Raw genomic sequence first — 19,186 nt, 5'->3', positions numbered from 1 at the left:
TTTTAAGGATCTTTTCTCAAGTGGTTATTAATGGTGCATTTAAATGCCATTGGCTAAGTCACTCTGAATCTGTTAGAAATGGGGTGAGCATGTGTGGCCCATTTGCAAAGAATTTTGAAAAAAGAACCTAAAGTACATATTTCCATATGTAAGCAGCCCTGTGTGGGCAAAGGCAATAGGCAGCACTTTTAATTGCTCCATTTTTTAAATTTCAACCGTGGGATGAGGATGTTGCTAGGCCAATATTTATTGCCCAATTGCACATCCTAGTTAGGAGTCAGCTACATTACTGTGGGTCTGGAGTCATCTACAGGTCAAACCAGGCATTAGTGAACCAGAGAGATTTTTTTTCCTGACTATCAGCAGTGGATTCATGGTCAGTATTAATTCTAGATTATAATTGAATTCAAATTCCGTGATCTGCTGTGGCAGGATTCGAACTCATGTCCCCCAAAAATCACCTTGGTCTTTGGGTTAACAGTCCACTAGGCCATCACCTCCTCTTAAATGTTGCCTGTCAATTTCCCACCGGTGTAGATCAGTTGCCGTCTTCCAGTTTTGGTTTCCAGATAAGTGATGGCAGAGAAGGGTGTAATTTTCAATGCCCAGCCTGGGGAAATACCTCTGCCTCTTGCGGTAACAGGAAAGTTTGAGACTTACAAGGACAATTACTTCGGTCTTCAGACCACTTGCAACACTGCTTCTGCAGGGAAGTATTTGATGGATTGCCTTATTCAGGCCCCAGTTTAAAAAAACAGTCAGACTGGTTATGCTGTGAAATACAAACTAAATTGGTATTAAATTTGAGGCAGCAATCTGCGTTAGGTGGCACTTCATCTGTCTGTAAAAATCTGCAAGTTAACATCACAAAAGATCAAAAATATTTGGGGTCTAAACAGGTAGGTGACCTGCTATTGTTTGTCTGTCAGACCGATTAGATAGGTCAAAACTTGGTTTCAATTCAAACTGAATCACTTTTGCTGAATATGTGCAGAATTTAGCAAATTCCACCATGCTTGATTTATCGTGATCTACTTAGCTCTTTTCTATTATGGCAATTGTTTGGAATATCTGTGATTTATTTGATATGAGTTTTTTTCTTTCATGACTGTTAATCTTGAAAGAACTCTTTGAAAAAATGTTTTAAAATTATCATTTGTGCAACTAAACTAGGGCCTGGAAAATCTTCACCTTTTTGTTAGTAGTGTTTACATTTTTGTTGTATATTTTAGGAGGTTGTTTTATCATTTACATATTGGTGCTAATATAATAACTGCCTTCAATAAAATTCTGTTTTTTAACTTATGCAGCTAAACTGAGGTGACTACCTCTTGTAAAAATGTGCACTATAAACCAGAGTTGATACTTGTCTGCTCTCAGCACTTAAAACAGTGACAGCAGAGACTTGTTGCCATAATGTATAATTTGAACAGTTTTAACTTTCTTTAGTGAAAGAGTAACATTTTCAAGGTGGATGCTTTATTTCAACACTTACATCACATTAAAATAATACGTTCCGACTGCAGTCACCAAAGTTTACACAACTTGGAAAATGAAAACCAAATCTGAAATATCAGTTGATCTTCACCAAATAAATATTGCTATTTAAGTCAGGTCTGATGTGTCGCAATAATTAATTTAAACTTGTAAGCAGCAATACAATTCAGACCTGTTACTGAACTGGAGCAGCTTTAAACTTTTTGTTCCCTTTTAAATGCATGCATATTTATTACCTGAGTGGTAGCAAGAAGTTTTATTTTACGAGTTATTTAACTAATGGTTGTATAATATGTATTTAATTTGGTTTCAACAAATCCAATTACAATAATTTGACAGTAAATGATGGAGACTGAACAGTTCTGCCTTCTTAACTCTGTAATTAAAACTATTGTATGAAACTAATAAAATGTAACTCTAAGATCATGTGAAAGTGATGTATATTAACGTGATGCAAGTGGAACTGTGTTTTCTTTTGAGAGGTCATAATTGTCTCTAAACTGAAATTTAAAGAGAAACTATTTTTAAAGAAATGCCTGCTGGTGGGTAGTTGTTTTAAGTGAAAAATACGAGAATTGAAATTAATTTGGAAATGCTGTAACAGATTTAATTGGTAGAAGGTAATGCTCAAATAGCCATGATACAATTGTTTGGGAATGTTGAATCTATAATAATATGTTTTATAAACTTGCAAATATTTTGGAGAAAATATGGGTTTTATCTTAGTTGTTTCTTTATTTTAACATTGAATAAAATTTTATTCATTTAATTGAAGAGCCCTGGGTTTGGAAAATAGGAACAGGAAAAGGCAAAACATGAACAGAAACTCATAAATAACATTACTTTCTGGAAACTATTTGTATATTTTATATAAAGGGACTTTACTCCACCTTCAACAGCAAAACACCTCCCAAGGTGCATTCAGACAAGACACTCAGGAATTTGTGAAGTTATGTTCTGTGTTTTAATATTTTTAAATTTAGATTATTCAATACTGCTATTGTATAACATCAAGGTTTTATTAGACAATACTGCTCAATACAGTACTCCTAAACCACATTCAAGATAAAAAGCAGATTAAGACTGGTCTTAACTATTGAGTTTTTGAAAAAAAAAAGCTTTTTTTAACAATAACTTGGAGTGATATATAACACTTGGATCAAGGAAGGGTAAACATATTAAAGGAGCAACACATTCCTTCTGACGAGCCCATCTGTTGAATAGTAAGCTGTGTGCTACCACATTCCTTTCTAAACAGGTTCATGAGAATTTGAGCTCCTTAACAAGCAATTTCCACTGTTGGGCTTCTCACACAACCCTTATGGACTTGTTGAGGAACATACAATTCTGCATTTACCTGAGAAATGCCATTTTGCAGATCTCAGCAAGTGAGGAGCCTATTGCTTAGATTTAAGATAATAGAAAAAGGTACACATTTGTGTTAAACACAGGACTTGCAAAATGATTCATCTAATGCAGTTAGAACTCAATTAACAGGAACAAAAATGATAAAAATGCATACAGAATTAACAAAATAGGCTGGGTCTTGGTAATATATTTACTTATAAGGAAGGTAGACTGTGGCTTTGAAATATGGTGTTGAAGACATTTTGTGTTCCATCTGATTTACTTTTATTTGGCTAACTGCGCACCTCTTTATTAGGTATTATGAGATTAAATCAATTGATTTGACTGTATCCGGTGGTTGCTCAGGATGTGTGTGCCTGCTTTTTTTTGGAGGAGTTCTGTATCTTCTAAGCTATGTATCACTTGCTTGGTTACACTTGCAATATGAAGTCCTTTCCATATGAAGCTATTTAGTTCATGCATTTTCCTCTTAATGTATGAACACCCTTGTTGAAATAATATTACAGCGTGGTTGACTTCAGATAAATATACTATCTGCACTCAAATTCCAACACACAGCAATCCTCATTCCTGTGTATTAGGTAGAATTGCTGAAAAAGTTGTTAGATGTAAACTTAGTATCCAGATTTGGTCTTCCCCATTATGACCAGTGTAATGAATTAGTCTGAAAATTATTTTAATCTTGATTATATTTGCATAATTTTTTGCACTGAAAGAGGAAGACAGCTAGAGTATAAGACAAAATCTTCCCGTTTTCAATTAGCACTTGTTAAGTGGGGTTCATGACACTTGGTCACCATTGCTCAGATCAACTTTTCTCACACAGTCTTCTGCTGTCTGCTTTGTTAATTGTGCAGCTGTGCTCTTCAGTTAGTGTTCTGCTTATAACTTTTGGCATAAGAGGCAGAAATGTACCATGGCTCAGACCTTCACACTGCTGGCTCTATATTGAAAGCCTGGCTGCAAGCCAGCAACTGACTCTCATAGAACATTACAGCACAGCACAGGCCCTTCGGCCCTCAATGTTGTGCCAACCTGTGAAATCTATCTAACTGGGCTAATGGTAACCTGCACTATTCCATTATCGTCCATATGTTTATGACCATTTAAATGCCCTTAAAGTTGGCAAGTCTACTACTGTTGGAGGCAGGGCATTCCACACCCTTACTACTCTCTGAGTAAAGAACCTACCTCTGTTCTATATCAATCACCCCTCAATTTAAAGATATGTCCCCTCGTGCTAGCCATCACCATCCAAGGAAAAAGGCTCTCACCCTATCCAATCCTCTGATCATCTTGCATGTCTCTATTAAGTTGCCTCTTAACCTTCTTCTCTCTAATGAAAACAGCCTCAGGTCCCTCAGCCTATCCTCATAACACCTTCCCTCCATACCAGGCAACATCCTGTTAAATCTCTGCACGTGTTCCAATGCCTCCACATCCTTCCTATAATGCGGCGACCAGAACTGTATGCAATACTCCAAGTGCGGCCACACCAGAGTTTTGTACAGCTGTAACATGACCTCATGGCTCCGAAATTCAATCCCTCTACCAATAAAACCCAACACACCGTACATCTTCTTAACAAACCTATCAACTTGGGTGACAACTTTCAGGGATCCATGCACATGGACACCAAGATCTCTCTCCTCACCCACACTGCCAAGAATCTTACCATTAGCCCAGTACTCTGTATTCCTGTTACTCCTTCCAAAGTGAATCACCTCACACTTTTCCGCATTAAACTCCATTTGCCACCTCTCAGCCCAGCTCTGCGGCTTATTTATGACCCTCTGTAACGTGCAACATCCTTCCACACTATCCACAACTCCACCAACTTTAGTATCATCCGCAAATTTACTAACTCACCCTTCAACGCCCTCATTCAGGTCATTAATAAAAATGACAAACGGCAGTGGCCCCAAAACTCTGGACTTCTGCATTATGACCCAGAAAGAACAGCCGTCTGTTTTGCCAACAGAAACTGTAGCCAGACGGGCTGCTCAGAATGGCAGAGTCAGATAATATACCATGCATGCTGGGAAATCAGGACAAGGATTGGCCAAAGCATCTCTGCAAAGATATTGAAATAAACAAGCTACAGACCCAGGCAGGTAAGCTGCAGACAGCACAATACACAATTAACTAAGCCTATTCGCCAGGACAATAGAAAACATCAGGCTGTTTCTAAAACAAAGAGTCACCTCTTGCTCTTATCTCGGAATCCTACCTGAGTTATGTGCCCCTGACGCTTTCATAAATGGAGAACCAAAGACCACCTCATCATCCGCATGGCACTGTCTGATTGATTAGACCCAATCAGCATAATCAATTGCTGATCTATCCATTGGTGGGATTCAAAGATACTCCCAAAGGGATGCGGAAGCTTCCAAGGAAAAGAATCACCACAATAGTACCCTTGGGAGTGGTAACTGAAGACCAACCACTAAGAACAGCGGCGCCAGGTGCCACTGGGAGAGGAAGACCAGGTGACCACCATCCCTTGGATTAAGGCCAAGACCTACAGTGGTAATGCTTGATCATTCCAAATTAAGTTAAAGTACGAGATACTAACTTAGATTTACAATATTAATTGTCAGATTTATCTTATTAATTGTAACACAATTGTTAATAAAGTATTAATTGTGTGGTAACCAATAAAGATAATTTCATTTACTAGTAAGAGTCAACTCAGTCCTCGCGGGATATGCTGGCTAAACACACTGGTGATTGCAACAGAACCAGGGCGGTGCTTGATGGACAGTATGGTGGAGAGGAGAACAGTCTTTATGCAGTTGACCACTGCAGGAGGCTACAACATCAGACATTGTCAGCCTGGACATTGATGGCAGCCCAGCTTAATGCTGTGTCCTAAGTTAAAAGAAACACCATCCACTGTAGGGAGAAGGTCTGCAATCTCTGTGCACTGCAAGATGAAGTGCCTCCATCTTCTCTCTGCCACCTCACATTTGCATGGCCACCGTTCACCATTTCACAAAGCTCATGGACTACACCCTCTTTTATTCATCCATGGTTTGTGGGCATTGCTGCCTAGGCCAGCTTTTATTGTTCATTGGGCAGTTAAGAGTCAACCATATTGCAACGGGTCGAGATTCACGTGTGTGTCAGAACAGGTAAGGATGACAGATTTCCTTCCAGAAAGGACATTAGTGAACCAGATGAGTTTTTTTTTATTAGACAATCAACAATGTTTTAAAGTTTATCGAGAAGATTTGTAGCTTGGGTTGTGGATGAGGTTGTAGGCATGCTGGCCGAGCTGGTGGGTTTGGTTGCAAATATTTCATCACTCTGCCCGGTAACAGCAGGACAGAACACCAACCCTACACCGGAGGCACCCTGACACTGCTACCGAGCAGGGTGACAAAACATTTACAAGCAAACTCACTGGCTCAGGGAACAATGATGACCGTTAGATCAGTTGGCAAATTCAGGTATCAAATTCAAGTTTAACTTTCGGCCCTGGTGGGATTTGAGACCATATCCCCAGACTGTTAACCTAGAGCTCTGGATTAGTAGTTCAATGAAATTATCGCTACACAGCCACCTGCCTGATCTATAATCGTGCTTGATGTCTACTGAGCGACTTCCAACTTCATAATCCCAAACTACCAAACTTTCCTGCCCTGCTTACTTGATCACTGAGATCAGTTCACCACCTCACCTCTGCATCAACCATTAATTACTCCCACATCCACTTACATCATACTCAGTCCACTCCTTTGTCTTATTGCAGGAAAAGATGGCCCACAGTTGGGCAGAAATAGCTAACACTGGTCAGGATTGGCAGCTATCTTGTTTCCTCACTCTTTATGGAATTGGCAGAAGAGCATGATAGAACCTTGAGGAATGGGAAACCTCAATGACCTGCTAATCAACTGAATAAGCTTTAGTGTACTGAGCTGCTCTTCTGTTAATACCAATACTGACAGATTCTTAATCTGGACAAGTTTTCATGCCTATTGTAGGATTAATTTCGTCTTCTATGCAAGTCCTGGTGGCACTCTGTGCGCGTGCGCAAGAAGGAAACCAATGCCAGAAATCCTCAGTTTTATTTCCACCTTTGAAGATGAAGCCACTGAGCCCTCAAAGGATGCACTGGCCAGGCCTTTATCAGCTCAAAGGCCTTCACCTCTTTAGATCAGATTTGGGATCACAACCTGTTGAGTATGTCATGAATACTTCTCTGCCACTGGCCATGGAAGAAATGTTTCAGTTCTCTGGCACTCTAAGAACTGTTGCAGACCAGTAATGTTCAAAAATTCTGGGAACAGGCAGGAAAATGGCATTAAGGTCAAAATGAAATCAGTGAGGATGACAGAGCAATCTCAAGGGACTGAATTGACTACTGCTCCTCCTCCTAAACCTTTTTTGTCTCGGAACACATTAGAGTAGTTAGTCATCACCCCCACATTATAATTGCCTATTATTTTGTTGAAGTTCACGTTCACGTTAACAACAGTGTGCCAGCATCTGGGCTGGACGCTCAACAGTCCTGGATCCTCTAGAAAGCTTCTTGAGATGACTGCCCAAATATTCCAGACCAATGACAAAACAGGTTCCCACCACAACAAGTCCTAAAGTTAGGACTGCACTTTAACATTGTAAGAGCGAGATGAAGATAAAAAAACTTACTCGGTGCACATGGGCCGCAGGGTGACACTTCATTGTAAGTAACCAATCGCAATTGTGAATATATTCTCGCTTACACTCTCTTAAATGTCTAGTGTCGCTTTTTTGCCATTGGACTTAAGTTGTTACTATTTGAGGGATGAACATCCTCTTCAGACTTACCAAGGATGAAAGTAGTAGTGGCAGCCAAGCTTTACTTATCTCTCACAAGCTAACAACTGCTTGGCTGAAGGCGGTCTCAACTTCTGGTGTCAGTGATCCTCAAAGCTTCTTGAACTGCTACAGGCCATTTGGTATAGGCAAACCCACAATGCCATTAGGGATGAAGTTTCAAAATTTTGAAGGAACAGCCAAATACTTCCAGGTCAGGAGGGTAAGCGCCTTGGAGGGGAGCTTGCAGGTGGTGGTGTTCCTCCAATGTATCTGCTGCCCTTGTCCTTCTAGATGCAAGTGGCCATGTGTTGTGAGATACTGTCTAAAGAACCTCGTTGAATTTTTGCAGTGTATCTTGAAGATGGTACATGCTGCTGATATCAATTGTTGGTGGTGAGTGACTGTTGGCACCACATCCACCACAGTCAAGTGGGCTGTTTTGTTCTGGATGTTGTCCAATTTCTTGTATTATGGGAGTTGCAATCACCAGGCAAATGACAAGTATTTTATTGCACTCATGCATTTTACCTGTAGAGGGTGGACAAGCTTTGGAAAGTCAGGAGATGAATTACTTGCTGCAAAAATCCTACTCTTCTAATTTGGTGTTCCAACCCCCTTCCATGTGGTGAGTCATTTCAGTTTCTGGTTGGTGGTAAACCCCAGGATGTTGATGGGGAATTCAGCAAGGTCTTTGACATTGTGTGTCAAGGGATGATGGTAAGATTTTCTTTCTCTTTTTGGAGATGGCCACTACCTGTGTTTGTGTGGTACAAATGTTACTTGCTACTGCCAGCCCAAGCCTGGATATTGTCCAGGTTTTTCTGCATTTGGACATAAACTGTGTTATCTGAGGAGATGTAACGTTGTGCAATCATCAGCAAACATCCAAACCTGCACTGCTCAAAGGATTCCTCCACTGTGGAAGCAGGCCATTTAGCCCATCAATTCCATACTGACCCTTTGAAGAGCATCCCACCCAGATCCACCCCATCCTTGTAACCTTACATTTTCCAATTCCAATCCACCTAACCTGCACATCCTTGGACTGTGGGAGCAAACTAGAGCACCCAGTAGAAACCCACGCAGAAGAGAATGTGCAATCTCCACACAGACAGTTGCAAGAGAGTAGAAGCGAACCCAGCTCCCTGGCACTGTGCATCAGCAGTGCTAGCCACTGAACCACTGTACAGCCCTGGAGGTGATGGCGGGAATGTCAGTTGAAGCAGCTGAAGATGATTGGGCTGAGGATGCTCACCCAAGGAACTCCTGTAGAGATGTCCTGGAGCCAGATGACTGTTGGAGATCAATTACAATCATCTTCCTTTGTGTCTGCAATCAGTAGAGAGTTTTCCACCAATTCCCCATTAACTCCAATCTTGCTATGGCTTCTTAATGTCACACTCAGTCAAATGTGGCATTGATGTTAATGGCTGTCTCTCTGGCCTCGCCTCACCCCTGGAATTTAGCTCCTCTGTCCTTGTTTGAACCAAGGCTGTAGTGAGGTCAGTAGGTGAGTGGCCTTGCCCGAACCCACACAGAATGTCAGTGAGCAGGGTTATTGCTTAACAAGTGCTACTTGATCATAATGATTGTGATGCCTTCCTTCACTTTACTAATTGTCTAAAGTAGGTAGACAGACTGATTAATTGACCGGTTTGGCTTATCCTGCTTTTTGTGTACAGGGTATATTTGGGAAATTTCCTACATTGTGTGGTAGATGTCAGTGTTGTAGTTTTACTTGAACAGTTTGACCAGAACTGTGGCAAGATCTGGAGCACAAGTCTTCAGTACCATTGTTAGAATGTTATCAAGGCCCATAGTCTTTGCAGTATCCAGTGCTTTGAGCTATTTCTTGGTATCACATGGACTGCATCAGATTGGCTGGAGCCTGAGGTCTGTGATGCTGGGCATCTCTCAACTTCTCTGGTTAGAAAAGTTAGATCACATGGGATCTGGAGGAGCTAACCAATTGGATACAAAATTGGCTTGAAGGTAGGAGACAGAGGGTGGTGGTGGAGAATTGTTTTCAGACTGGAGGTCTGTGACCATTGGCATGCTGTAAGGATTGGTTCTGAGTCCACAGCTTTTTGTCATTTATATAAATGATTTTGGATGTGAATGTAGGAGGTTTAGTTAGTAAGTTTGCAGGTGATACCAAAGTAGGTTTCGTAGTAGACTTTGAAGATTATCTTGGACTACAGTGGGACCTTGATTAAATGAGCCAATGGGCTGAGGAGTGGCAGATGGAGTTTAATTTACATAAACATGAGGTGTTGCATTTTTGTAAAGCAAATCAGAGTAGGACTTATACAGTTAATGGTAGGACCCTAGGGAATGTTATCAAACAAAGAGACCTACGGGAGCAGGTGCATTATTCCTTGAAACTGGAGTTGCAGGTAGACAGGATAGTGAAGAAGGTATCAGAGATAATGGGAACTGCAGATGGTGGAGAATACAGTCCTCTGGGGAGCAAGAGGCGGCGCCGATACAGTCATCAATGTACCGGAGGAAGAGGTGGGGTTTGGGGCCTTAACTCCCCACCTACGTCCGTGACACCACCCACGCCCTCCACCTCCTCCAGACTTCCAATTCCGTGGCCCCCAACACCTCATCTTCACCATGGGCGTCCAGTCCCTATACACCTGCATTCCGCATGCAGATGGCCTCAAGGCCCTCCACTTCTTCCTGTCCCGCAGGCCCGACCAGTCCCCCTCCACCGACGCCCTCATCCGCCTAGCCGAACTCGTCCTCACCCTCAACAACATCTCTTTTGACTCCTCCCACTTCCTACAGACTAAGGGGGTGGCCATGGGCACCCACATGGGCCCAAGCTATGCCTGCCTCTTTGTAGGTTACGTGGAACAGTCACTCTTCCGCACCTACACAGGCCCCAAACCCCACCTCTTCCTCCGGTACATTGATATCGGCGCCGCCTCTTGCTCCCCAGAGGAGCTCGAACAGTTCATCCACTTCACCAACACCTTCCACCCCAACCTTCAGTTCACCTGGGCCATCTCCAGCACATCCCTCACCTTCCTGGACCTCTCAGTCTCCATCTCAGGCAACCAGCTTGTAACTGATGTCCATTTCAAGCCCACCAACTCCCACAGCTACCTAGAATACACCTCGTCCCACCCACCGTCCTGCAAAAATTCCATCCCCTATTCCCAATTCCTCCGCCTCCGCCGCATCTGCTCCCACGACAAGACATTCCACTCCCGCACATCCCAGATGTCCAAATTCTTCAAGGACCGCAACTTTCCCCCCACAGTGATTGAGAAAGCCCTCGACCGCGTCTCCCGTATTTCCCGCAACACGTCCCTCACACCCCGCCCCCGCCACAACCGCCCAAAGAGGATCTCCCTCGTTCTCACACACCACCCCACCAACCTCCGGATACAACGCATCATCCTCCGACACTTCCACCATCTACAATCCGACCCCACCACCCAAGACATTTTTCCATCCCCACCCCTGTCTGCTTTCCGGAGAGACCACTCTCTCCGTTACTCCCTTGTTCGCTCCACACTGCCCTCCAACCCCACCACACCCGGCACCTTCCCCTGCAACCGTAGGAAATGCTACACTTGCCCCCACACATCCCCCCTCACCCCTATCCCAGGCCCCAAGATGACATTCCACATTAAGCAGAGGTTCACCTGCACATCTGCCAATGTGGTATACTGCATCCACTGTACCCGGTGTGGCTTCCTCTACATTGGGGAAACCAAGCGGAGGCTTGGAGACCGCTTTGCAGAACACCTCCGCTCAGTTCGCAACAAACTACTGCACCTCCCAGTCGCAAACCATTTCCACTCCCCCTCCCATTCTTTAGATGACATGTCTATTATGGGCCTCCTGCAGTGCCACAATGATGCCACCCGAAGGTTGCAGGAACAGCAACTCATATTCCGCTTGGGAACCCTGCAGCCTAATGGCCCTGCATCCCTAAACCAGCCCAGTTCATTCCCCGCCCCCCCCCCCCCCCCCCACTGCACCACACAACCAGCCCAGCTCTTCCACTCCACCCACTGCATCCCAAAACCAGTCCAACCTGTCTCCGCCTCCCTAACCTGTTCTTCCTCTCACCCATCCCTTCCTCCCACCCCAAGCCACACCCCCATCTACCTACTAACCTCATCCCACCTCCTTGACCTGTCCGTCTTCCCTGGACTGACCTATCCCCTCCCTACCTCCCCACCTATACTCTCTCCACCTATCTTCTTTTCTCTCTATCTTCGGTCCACCTCCCCCTCTCTCCCTATTTATTCCAGAACCCTCACCCCATCCCCCTCTCTGATGAAGGGTCTAGGCCCGAAACGTCAGCTTTTGTGCTCCTGAGATGCTGCTTGGCCTGCTGTGTTCATCCAGCCTCACATTTTGTTGTAGTGAAGAAGGTGTTTGGCTCTGTGCATTGAATATAGGAGGTGGGACATCATGTTGCGGCTATGCAGGACATTGGTCAGGCGGCTTTTGGAACACTGTGTACGTTTCTCATTGTCTGTCTGTAGGATGAATGTTGTTAAACTTGAGAAGGTGCAGAAAAGATTCACAAAAGATGTTGCCAAGACAGGAGGGTTTGCGCTATAGGCAGAGGCTGAATAAACTGGGGCATTTTAGGGGGTGACCTTGTAGAGGTTTATAAAATCATGACGGACATGGATAGGGTGAGTAGACAAGGTCTTTTTCCTCGAGTGGGGAATCCAAAACTAGAGGGCATAGGTTTAAGGTGAGAAGAGAAAGGTTTAAAAAGAAACCAGAGAGGCACCTTTTTCATGCAGAGTGGTGCATGTATGGAACAAACTGCCAGAGGAAGTGTTGGAGGTAGGTACAATTACAACATTTAAAAGATATCTTGGAGGACATGAATAGGAAGAGTTTAAAGGGATATGGACCAAATGCTGGCAAATGGGACCAGATTGGATTAGGATATCTGGTCAGTGAGGACGAGCTGGACCAACTCTATGACTTTAACTCATCTAATAACCCCTACTAATACTTAATACACCTTACTAGTAGCAATAAAGCTAATGGGAAAAAAAAACACAACATAAGACTGAAACAATGACTCAGTTCTTATTGTTACTTATCTTTTTTAGTTTTCTGTATGTCAATTGTTTCGATTGGACCTCCTCCCTCACAGTATCAAACTCCCTCACTCACCAAATTCCTATGACTGTAGTCAGTGATGAGTGCAGTCTTTGTGCTGTTGATACACTCATGGCTCAGCAGGGGAACCAAACCATGACAGGTAATGTACAAACTAGTTACCTTGCTCTGTTACAAACAATCTGCATCTCTTATGGGGTGATACTTTGTGGTCAGAATAGATGCAAGAGGTACTTTCTAGCTGGAATTAGTGGTGTCCTTGTACATGTCACTCTCATATGAAAAAGACTGAATAATGTTATAATTTCCATAGACACCAATTAACAGGAAGTTCAAATGTTAATAGCTGAAAGATGACATGTCAAGAATTCATGATATAAGACATTTACTGTTTTTGGACGAGAAGTACTATTGTGAAACATTATTTTTGAAGGCAACTTACACTTCAAAATACAGAACAGAAATTTTAACACAGCCAAGTTATTTCCTTAATGTTTCAATTTTTAGGAGTTCCACCACAGCTTTAAGCATTTACTTATTCTACTGGCACTACAATGAGTTTTTCACACACGCTCCAGCCTGAAGATCTATCTATGCTGCCTCCCTCGTTCCTCTTGCTCTACTTCCACCTACTTTTTATTTCTAATCAACCAATTCAGAGATGACAGTACACATGTGTCAGTACACACCTGTCAGTGCAGCACGTTGGCTCAATGGTTAGCACTGCAGCCTCATAGCGCCAGGGAAACGGATTCGATTCCAGCCTCGAGCGACTGTTTGTGTGGAGTTTGCATGTTCTTCCCATGTCTGCATGGGTTTCCTCCGGGTGCTCCAGTTTCCTCCCACAGTCCAAAGATGTGCAGGCTGGGTGGATTGGCCGTGCTAAATTGCCCACAGTGTTCAGGGGTGTGTGGGTTATGTGGGGATGGGGATAGGGCTGGTTGGGATGCTTCAAAGAGCGGTGTGGACTTGTTGGGCCAAAGAGCCTGTTTCCACACTGTAGGGAATCTAATCTACACCTCGACAACAGGTAAGACTTGAAATTGGGCTATCTGGCTCAGAGGTGGAGCCTCTAAGCTGATCTCTGTCAACCTTTATTTCAAGGGCTATTTCAAGTCAGTGTACAGTCATATCCTTGTCCTAATTGACCTCCAACAAAAACAAATACCTTCCTGTCCATCAGATAAGTCAAATAGAGCATAAGAACGGGCATAGATTGACTGCGCATGAATCAGACTGTCATAAATCTTGACATTCACACTAGCCTTACGTCTGTTGTAGGAAAAGTTTTGGAAAGGATTATAAGAGATAGGATTTATAATCATCTAGCAAGCAACAATTTGATTGGAGATAGTCAGCATGGATTCGTCAAGAGCAGGTCGTGTCTCTCAAACCTCATTGGGTTTTTTGAGAAGGTGACCAAGCATGTGGATGAGGGTCGGGCAGTTGATGTGGTGTAGATGGACTTCAGTAAAGCCTTAGACAAGGTTCCACATGGTAGGCTATTGGAGAAAATACAGAGGCATGAGATTGAGGGAGATTTAGCAGTTTGGATTAGAAACTGGCTTTCTGTAAGAAAGCAACGAGTGGTGGTTGATGGAAAATATCCAGCCTGGAGTCCGGTTACTAGTGGTGTGCCTCAAGGATCTGTTTTGGAACCACTGCTGTTTGTCAATTTTATAAATGACTTGGACGCAGGCATCGGTGGGTGGGTTAGTAAGTTTGCAGATGACACTAAAGTTGGTGGAGTGGTGGACAGTGTGGAAGGATGTTGCAGGTTGCAGGGAGACTTGGATAAACTGCAGAATTGGGCCAAACGGTGCCAAATGGAGTTTAATACGGATAAATGTGAGGTGATTCACTTTGGGAGGAATAATAGGAAGGCGGAATACTGGATCAATGGAAAGATTCTTGGTAGTGTAGATGTGCAGAGGCATCTTGGTGTCCATGTACATAGATCCCTGAAAGTTTCCACCCAGCTTGATAGTGCTGTTAAGAAGGCTTATGGTGTGTTAGGTTTTATTGGTAGAGGGATTGAGGTCTGGAACCGTGATGTCATGATGCAATTGTACAAAACGCTAGTACAGCCTCATTTGGAATATTGCGTGCAGTTCTGGTCGCCCCATTACAGGAAGGATGTGGAAGCATTGGAAAAGGTGCAGAGGAGATTTACCAGGATGTTGCCTGGTCTGCAGCGAAAGCCTTATGAAGAAAGGCTGAGGGACTTGGGTCTGTTCTCATTGGAGAGGAGGCTAAGAGGGGATTTAATAGAGACATACAAGATGATCAGAGGATTAAATAGGGCGAACAGTGAGAGTCTTTTTCCGAGGATGATGACTTCAGCTTGTACAAGAGGGCATAGCTACAAATTGAGCGGTGATAGATTTAAGACAGATGTTAGAGGCAGGTTCTTTACTCAGAGAGTGGTAAGGGCGTGGAACGCCCTGCCTGCAAATGTAATTAACTCAGCCACATTTGGGGCATTTAAACAGTCCTTGGATAAGCATATGGATAATGATGGGATAGTGTAGTGGGAGGGGCTTAGATTAGTTCACAGGTCGGTGCAACATCGAGGGCCAAAGGGCCTGTTCTGAGCTGTATTGTTCTATGTTCTATGTTCTCGTACTGCAGAGCTCCTTCAATGTTTTCTATAGTGTTATGTATACGTGGACCCATGTCTGCAGGGTTCTAAATTGGAGGCAAGGGCTATAGCATTAACAGGTAAACCCTTGTTATCTAGGATGTAATGTGCTGTTATGGACAATGGGTTTAACTAGATAGTCATGTCATCAAAAGTCTCCAATAACTGAGTGTGAAACGAGCAAAAACAGAAATTTCTGGAAAAGCTCAGTGGGCCTGGCAGTATCTGTGAAGAGAAGGACAGAGTTAACTTCGCATCCAGTGACCCTTCCTCAGAACTTGGTTCTAGGGTCACCGTACCTGAAATGTTAATTCTGATTTCTTTTCACAGATGCTGCCAGGCCCGCTGAGCTTTTCCAGCAACTCCAGTTTTTTGTTTCTGGTTTACAGCATCCGCAGTTCTTTCGCTTTTTATTTGGTGTGAACAACAGCAATTTGGACAGATAACAAGGTGCAGAGCTGGATGAACACAGCAGGCCAAGCAGCATCATAGGAGCAGGAAAGCTGACATTTCAGGCCTAGACCCCCCCTTCAGAAACAATTTGGAAATATCTCTGAAACAATTTGGACAGGTGTTTTTTTTGTGAGATTATATGAAACATTTCAATGCTGATCTGGTGTCTATGGGAAAGGCACTGAAATGACACTGGTCATGCTTTTAAACAGTAACTATCAGTACGAGGACAGTTGCTTTATGAGACAGAGGCAGAGATGAAGTAACTGTGCAGTGAGTAATAATATAGCAGCAGCTGCTGTGAAGAATAGAGAAGGCTTTTATTTTGTTCACAGACAAACAGGATGTTTGTGAGATGGAAGTGGGGGAGGTGGTGGGTCGGGGGAGTCAATGGAACCTTTGGCGATTTAAATAAGAGGAGATGTCAAGATGGGCCTTCCTGACAAAAATCGGATCTAGAAGGATTAGACTGAACAGAACAGAACAACTTTTAAGGGACATTGGAAGTTTCAAGCGAGTATGTCAGAAAGAACTGAGCCTGTTAGAGTTTAGAGTAATGTTGGACCATCTCTTCTAATGTGAAAAAAACAGCAAAGTTCAGTAATAGGAGTTGCGTCATAATTGCCGTACCATTAATGTTAATTTGGTTTATTAGTTGTGTCATAAAAAGTATATGGCCCATGTTGATTTTAACTTGTTTGCAACAATAAAAGTCTTAAAATGTAAAGCCTTGCCCTTTGATTTACTTCCATTAGCTGCTGTGGATATCATCTGTTTTAAAGAGGTAACTATCAATACAGCCTTCCTATGCAGCTCTTCCTACTGTGGGTGATGTAAGTTATGGGTTTGTTAAAGGAGCCATGGTAATTCGCTGCAGTGCATCCAACAGGTAACATGCATTGCACCCATTGTCTGTTGTCTCTGACAAACGTATCATTTTTGTCCTGGGAGTTTTGATTAGTGGTGAGCTGTAGGACGCTAATGGTGGGAAATTCAGTGATGGAAATGTCAAAGAAAATCAAAGCGAGATGGCTTGGCAATCCCTCCTTCAACATAGCCACTGTACAGCATTTCTGTCAAATACATTTGTTTTCCACATCAGCACAAGTGTGGATGCTGTCTAAATTTTGCTACATTTAGGCATGGACAGTTTCACTTCATCTGATTAGAGAACAGTGATGAAAAATATGCAACCAGCAGAGAACAACTCCAGTTCCCGAAGGAACATTCACTGCCATATCTTAGCCCAGATTGGCTTCCAATAAAAACATCCTCCAATGAGAACATCTTCCTTTCAGTCAGATTTGTCAATGTGAGAATTAGAACTGGCATGGAAAAGGTGGGCAGAATGGCCTGTTTCTGTTCCATACAGTATATTCCATATTAGTCAGTCAAACTGGAGAAGGCTGCAAATCTTGGACAATCCAACTGGGTGATCATCACTTCCAGGCTCACTGTCCTTGGTCTTCTGATAGGACTTTAGTTGTTACAACACCATGTGCAGGAGTTGTGCCTTGGAATCATGTGGAAATTCTGATGCAGCTACCTCTGTTGGAGTTTCCCAGGAAATTAAAGTTCTGACGGGCAATCAGCCCGCACCCAGGACCCTCAGATGAAGTGCTTAACTCCTGAGTGACTCAGGCACTTCGGATGGCTTCAGTGTTTTTAGCTTAATTGTTACCCAGGAAATGTTAGAGTAATTAAAAACAGTTCTACCTCTTTGGTAACTATTAAACTTACACCCTCCAGATTACCTTCAGCCAACCTTCCATACACACTCAAAACAGCCCCCATGGAACCAGCCAACCCTCCCCCAATTTCCCATGGTCACCTGATCCTTGACTCCTCTCTGACACACCCACTCCATCCCGTCTCTTCCCTACTGACTTGACCTGACTCCATCCTACTTTCAATTTGCACCCACTTCCCTGACCCCTTAGGACCATCGCCTTACTATCTTGTTCCTTGTCTCCTTGCTTACTTCCCTCATTCATTCGTTTGTCACAAAACTTTAAGTAACATTGAATATTATGATAAATAAAAAAACTAATCACACTTAGATTTATTATATAGCATTAAACCTTTAAAAGTCATTTTAAAATCATACAATTTAATTAGCAATTAATCAATATAAATAGAATTGATTAAAAGTAACATCGAAAAGAAGTAATTCGAAAGCTATGCAATACTTGTGGAACTTGCATCGTACTTCTGTCTTAATTGCTATGATGTTTGCTGCTGCCCTTAAGAGGCATTCCCAGGTTTTCTGGTGTCAAGGTAGTGTGGCTTTGCCTTCCTTTGTACTGTATCAAGGCCTAGGCAGGCGTGCGCAGTGAGCACAATAGAGAGTGGGCTGCCTTGGAAATCTGACTGCAAAGTACTTGGAAGGGTAAGTGAACATTATTTGATATGAATACTATCAGACAGTGTTATTCCAACAGTAATCATAAATTCTGGGCTATGATCTGTCTTTACCAGATTTGCTTGCAAACTAAATTTATGTTTTGAAACTGCCTGTGTGGAATTTGAACGTGCACTCTCCAGATTATTTGTTCAGTATTGTGAATGCTATTCAAATGTACCTGAAATGCCTGTCCTGTTTTGAATCTGTAAAATCTTTAATGTCCTTATGAAAAGGATTGTGATAAAAGATAGAATACATGGTAACACAGAGAAATGGAAAGATTGGACAGATGAACTATCATCAAATATACATCATGATTGCACCATTTTGTACTTGCCAGCCCACTAGTTTCCCTCTATTAGAGTGATGGACTTAGTGAAGTGGGAGAAGGGAATTTTCAGGCTTTTGCATATTTTCTATTCCTAACTTTCCCACATATTGTGTGTTACCATTAGATTGTAGAACCTTGTGAATGAATTCAGTATCAAGCACAGTGAAAGGGAAATGTCATTTATACATTGTGCTAACGTACAATTTCTGCATAATTTTGAGGCTAAAAATTATTACACCAGGATTCTTGTACAAAGACAAAAGCGTTCTTTTAGTTGGCATGGTTGGGACCTGCTGCTGTGCGTAATTATTTCAAGTACAGCAATCTGACGTGAAATTCTACAAGAGAGACCCACATCATAAAATATTCTGATAAAATGGTCAAAGGATACTTTGAGTTGTTTTTTCTTGTTTGTGCATTAAGGATGGAATTGGGATTTAAAAACAAAGATTTTCTAGTGAATGATTTTATGTTTTAGCCATGGCACACTGGATAGAAAAGTTGGCACAATTTCTGAAAGTTTACCAGCACTCTTTCACTTTTATAGTTTTACAGATGAATACACAGCACTGCCAGGCAC

The sequence above is a fragment of the Stegostoma tigrinum genome, chromosome 2 (assembly GCF_030684315.1).
Source record: "Stegostoma tigrinum isolate sSteTig4 chromosome 2, sSteTig4.hap1, whole genome shotgun sequence".
NCBI lineage: Eukaryota > Metazoa > Chordata > Chondrichthyes > Orectolobiformes > Stegostomatidae > Stegostoma > Stegostoma tigrinum.
The sequence above is the reverse complement of the archived record's forward strand: the minus strand, read 5'-3'. Positions refer to the sequence as shown.